This window comes from Dermacentor albipictus, chromosome 1 (genome assembly GCF_038994185.2).
Source record: "Dermacentor albipictus isolate Rhodes 1998 colony chromosome 1, USDA_Dalb.pri_finalv2, whole genome shotgun sequence".
NCBI classification, from domain to species: domain Eukaryota; kingdom Metazoa; phylum Arthropoda; class Arachnida; order Ixodida; family Ixodidae; genus Dermacentor; species Dermacentor albipictus.
In genome coordinates, this window is record NC_091821.1 from 382,053,698 (window position 1) to 382,059,697 (window position 6,000).

The window sequence follows — 6,000 nt, forward strand, 5'->3', positions numbered from 1 at the left end:
CTAAAAAGGCGCGTGCTCTATATACTAACATGGATAAGCGAAGATGTACTGATAAAGGAACTCAGCTGAAAAGTAAGAGATGTGTATTTTTGTTTTTTTTTTATTTTGCAAGAAGGCGGCATATGGCTTTTCTCTCTTGGCTAATACTGGCTGCAATAACTGAAAGGAAGTATTGTAAGGTTTTAGTTAGCGCCGTTGTACTTCTAGACACCTACAGCGCCAGCTCCCTGCGATATAGAAGAGATCGCGCCGGCTGTTAAGAAATCCCTGCTGCGACCTCTCGCTAGCAAGAGATAATTAGGTTTTTTTTTTAATCCTTTTTCTTTTTTTTTTCAGAATGCACTATGCCTTGGACAAATAGCCTAAGCAAGCAACACGCCCTAATTTCGCGGGAACTTTTTTGCAAAGTCTAGCAATATGTGCGCTTCAAGAAACGAAGTTAGGGAAGGAGGAATGTAGATGGGCCCTATAGCGAGATTTCTCGCGCCTCAGAACTTAAATTACAAGAGTGACACGGCGACAAAAACAGGCAAAAAGCTGGCGAGAACTATCGAAAAGTTCGAGGCCCGCCGTAATTACTCGTGCCGGATCGGAGCTTAGATCGATGACCTGCGTTCGTTCAGAGAGGACTAATTAGTCTGGGTTGAACACGTGCCTGTGGAAGAATGAAAAGCAAGGCTTGAATGTAACGGCGGCTTCCACGTGGTGGAATTGTGGACATGCTCACGGACCACAAATTTCTCGTGACCCACAAACGCGGCGACGCAAGAATGAATAAATTGGTTAGTTGGAGCACGTTTCCCAATGTTGCAGCGCCAAAACGACATGAACGACACGCACGCACGCACGCACGCACGCACGCACGCACGCACGCACGCACGCACGCACACACACACACACACACACACACACACGCACACACACACACACACACACGCACACGCACACACACACACACACGCAAAAAACAAACAAAGAAACAGAATAAAAGAATGAAAAAGCAAAGATGAAAAAGTGTGGCGCGTATGAGTTGGAGGTTTCTTGAAAGCACGTAACTGTTCTATACAGTCACACATTTTGCAATCTTGTTATCGATTCTAGCTGTTTCCGTTTGCCTTTATTGATGTATTTCACGCGTGTTTTATACCGAAACGAGGATTAATTACAGCGATGAAAACAGGAAAATGAGACGAGTAGAACGGGCGTTGCGTGCAGGATAGGATAGTCAGTTGGACGTCCGAGGCGTTGTTCGTTTGTGGCGGATTGAAGCGTTGCAAAAACGCCGTGGTATAGTTTGCTGCGCCGTTGACGCATGAACCCACGGTGTCAGTGTCTTTGTTTGCTGGAGCGGTTCATTGTTCCTTCCCGAAAGAAGACAGGATAAGAGAAATGAAAGAAGAAAGCTGGTGAAGGTCAAAATAAAAAGGAAATAGAGATAGAGAGAGAGAGAGAAGAATAACGTGGGAGTTAAAGAGATTGGCCTCTTTGCTTAGCGTATACATCGCGGGACAGAGGATGAAAGGGCGATTATAATAAGCGGGAACAAAGGAACGGGGTGCCAACGCGGCTTGTGGGTTCGCGAAAGCACAGTGAAGCCATGTAGGGGGCGCCACCGCAGCACTCTTGCCGTCAACCGTGCAGATAAAGGGCGATACGAGCAGCCTAGCATTTTTGCGGAGAGTGGTGGTTATGTTGGGTCATTTTCATAAGTGAGAACAACCCAGCTGTATGAAAAAAATCTCAGGGGCACTCGAAAGCGGACTTCATTGTGCACTGCAAGGAACACTTCAGCGTGGGCAGCGCTGAGCAACGGAAGAGGCCGAGTGTGGTCCGTGTGACTTCTACGTGGTTTAATTCATACAGCGTCTGCCGGTAATCGCGGATGCATTAGCATAAACAATATATCGCCCGCAAATGAAAGCATCTGTGATAACTCCTACGATTCAAATTCAGCGCGCGATGATTTTGAAGCGATTACTTTACATCAGTCGTCCAAGTCACGTCGCGCGTTCCCGCTGCCTCAAATTGAGCACAGTGCTTGGTCCGATCTGAGAGATCTACGCTGGCGCACTTTATGCTTAACTAAAGCGGTATAACTCGATAAAGAAAGTAGGTGTAGCAGTAGTACAGTACAACAAAAGAAAATATGCGCTGAAGGACATTCTCGCTCGCTGCTCAGCAGAATCGGCAATAGCGATCAGCACAACTGAGTTCCTGCAGCAAAGGTGATGAAAGAAAAATAGGTGGTGTTCTAGGCTTTTTTTTTCTAAGTTATTCAGTCACAAAAGATAGCAATAATTCAGGTATGCGTTAGAAAAACCACTAACTCTAACTATAACCACCTGCCGCGCCGCCAAGTTTTGCTTCTGCGAAAGCGCGAAATTGAATTTGGCAACGCACTCGCATCGATGTCAGCGTCGGCACCTCGGTGATGTACACTAGTAAAGAGACCTAAGGTTTTCATTTTGTCGCTCCGAGTTGCAGTTTGGAAGTTTCTTTGGCGAAAAAAAAAAAAATAAAAGAAAGGAAAGTCGAACCGCGACTGTCAGATCCAACCTCATTGACGAGAACTCGCCACTAAAGCTAGGGTGGCCCAGAAATATAATACAAGAAAGCTGTCGAACATAGAAAAAGAAGAAAAAAAAAGGAAACCTACTAGCCACCTCCAATTGACATCTTTGTCCTTTGTCATCACGACACATGCTCCGTGGTTGGCTCCATATGTCAAATTTCTGCTGACGTTCTATCCGGGTTACGAGGTGGCTGATTAGGGTAATGTCAGAAAACTTTAGCTGCGCAATTTACTGTCTCTTGCAGAAGAGCGAATTGTTCGACGATACTTTAACAAATCATAAAAAGCGGAACACGAAGTGCGTTTTCACGAAGAAAAAAAAAAGAATAAAGAAACATGTCCGGGAAGGCTTGCAGGTTGCGCTTTCGAAGGCATAATGTAACGCTATAGAATGACAAGATAGGCTTCTGAAGTTGAGGATACCTTTCATCCCCACGACTCTCTGCAGGCCAGCAAATGCTACGGGTCGAATCAGTCAACCAACAAAAAAAAAAAAAATCCACATTCCACAGATCCACACACTGTGGGAATCGATGTTATGCGAAGCATTTTGCCTAAACGATGCCTATCCGGTAAACTTCGGAGTACCGTAAAGCTTTACCATGTGCCATTCATGCCATCTCATGTTATTCATATCTTGACATATATCCAGTTGAAGAAACGACCACGATGGCATCGCGACCATGAGCACTTACTTAGTGGCCCGAGCTAGTTGACAACTTTGGCCACTAGATCGGCGTAAGAAACTAGATATATAGATAGACTCCAAGTGCTTGATGTAGGTAAAGAATGCGTCGCATTAAAATAGTAGCAGAAGGTGGGCTCCTGCACTTCCCGCCCCTGATCAAGCTCCGCGCGTTGCAACTGGATAGATGCTTCGCGGAAAGATTAGTAGCCCAAAATGGGCGAGCTTTCCTCTGTTTTCACTGATTAGCTGGCACGAGCCAATCGCTGAACTGCACTGAGTTGGTGAGACGGAGTATGGGTTAGTCTTACCGTGAAGGGTGACTTGGTATGCCAGAAAGAAACAATGGTCGCTCAGGGACCCGTGTGCTTACTAAGGGCCAGCTCCTGATCCGACCGGCGCCTTACCCCTGGCGGTCCTTGGTTGACTCCCTTTGTGGCGTTCGCCAGAGAGAGAGAGCGGTCTTGTCCACAGGACACTTTCCCTGGCGAACTAGGCCTTAGTTCCACTGTTGATAACGGCCCAGTTCGTTTCCTTGCCACGATCCACTTCTCCAAAATACGCCAATGAATTATTAATCAAAATGAACACGTATTCCTTGATTACGAAAAACAGCTGAATTTTAGGCCTAAAACTTGAGCTGATAGAGCTTGTCAGTCCCTGATTCCTCGTCTAGTACATTTCTTTTTAACACTTTCTTCTTTTTTAGGTTTTCACTGGTACTGGCAAAAAATGAGCATTTGAGGATAGAAACTAAGTTGTGAACAGGCGAAAAAAATATTTTGGGTAACGGAAATTATTTTTACAGAAGTACGCTTAACTAATTTTTACACAGCAGGTCACAATGACCTTTCGGCTTGAGATGTAAAATTTCGCTTAACTAAATAGTTCGTTGAAGTGATGTTCCATCGAGCCGCGTTTTATCGTATAGGGCTGCGCACTGAAATAATAAGGGGCGCAGTGTGTGGTCATTGTCAATAAGGGGCGCACTATGTGGTCATTGTACATAGAGTTAGATGCTAAGCATATGTAATGAAGCGAGAACAAGCGCAACAGGTGAACAGTTCTTACATGGTGACGCCCAATGATGTGGATCTGTTATCGACGCTAAGGCCTTGCGCAGTGCTTTGTATCATTTGACGGGTGGTGAGGCCCATCAAGCAGTAGGTAGTTTGGCGCATGATTACCATACCAACAAAACTTCGTCACACACGCCCAGACACACGGCGGAACGCTCACCACGTCTATAGAAAACGAGTACATCATAGATAAAAAAGGATAAAAATTAAATGCTTACAAGGCCGGGGGAGCAATGATGCTGTTCAACTTGAAACACCAACATTCAGTACCCCCTTTCTATAAAAACGTGTTAATGCTCTGCAGTGCTAACGGAGGGGCGCGTCGACGTAACTATGACGTCGACGTGGAAGAAAGGCCATTATGACGCAGAACAGGTGGCCCCGTTGTTTAACGCAGTCTTACTTATCTTCTTAATTTTTTTACTGGGAGAGCAGTTAACGCCTTGAAACTGGGATTAGTTTGTGTATCCATCCTTTCCGTTTCATTTCCAAGTCTTCAGGCCACCTGTTAATTCTCAGCTGCATCTTTGCGACGTGGCGAAGAAAACGATACTTGGCTTCCCCACCACCACTTGGAGATCAAAATCATGCTCCTGCGGCGATGCACAGTTGAAATTTCCCGTGTATCAACTACTGTACTATCGCGCGGCGTCGGAGTGTGTCATATTATGCCCCCCCCCCCCCCCCCCCCCCCCCGCAGACGGCGTCTTGGCACGCACCTTGAAGGTTCCACAGCGGGCAATGCTGTAGTGAACGAAGGCAAGTCTCAAGGAAGACGTAGTTGTCCACTTTGAGAGCTTGCAGTTCAGGAGCCGGAGGAGCCATTTTTGAAGCCTGCTGATTCTTTTTTTCTTAGTTAAGTCAGTTACAATAATAGATTATGCCAGATTTATGTTTAGCGTACCAGAGAACGTTTTTAATTATTAGCTTCTATTATAACGTTTCTTTTTGGTTCGCGGTATTGATAAATTTTATGCGTACCACGTTTATTTGACAGCGTTATTCAATGGTCGGCTTTTCTTCGGTGTGTTACAATAATACCACTGCTTTTGTTGTTTTGCTGTATTGTTATGTTTTATGTATTTGCTGTATTCCATGTGGAGTCTTGTGTATCGTGCCAGCTATGGGCAGCCGAGGCCAATTCAGGCGACAAGCCTTTTTGTCTCGATTCCCTCTTTTCCTTGAAATGAAAATAACCATCAAAAAAATTTTTTTGCGTGTAATTATTCTAAAGTGTACTGATGATACCCAAGTACTCGTGAGCTTAACGAATATTTCTTTCTTTGTCTCTCTTTTTCTTTCTTTCTTTATTTCTTTTTTTGTCTTTCTTTTTAAACATATGTATACAAAGAACTTGAAAGAAAACTCCCTCTCCCGCTGCATAAATTCGCAGGCAACTTCGATTTAAATTAAGAAAGTAGAAAAAAGATGTGAAAGAGGCACTTTTTTTTCAGGAAGTGATCAGAAAACGAAATACTCCATATTTACAGGCACGGGGAGATTGATGGCGACTTCCAACGCGATGTGCTTATAGAACAGCTGAGCTAAGCTTGCGTTTTGTTTAGCAAGGATGAGCTCCGCACGAATTAGCCTCTTTTAGCCCGCGGTTATGGCTCAAGCAAATTCCTTGGCCGAAAACGTAGAGCACGCGGCCTGAGTGGGCG

The 6,000-nt window shown here is 45.0% G+C and overlaps 1 protein-coding gene across 2 annotated transcripts in view; it reads left to right on the forward strand.

The window, feature by feature from the left end:
- Positions 1-6,000, forward strand: part of LOC135900322 (uncharacterized) — a 176,316-nt gene that overhangs the window by 51,827 nt on the left and 118,489 nt on the right. The gene's annotated exons all lie outside the window — the stretch shown is intronic.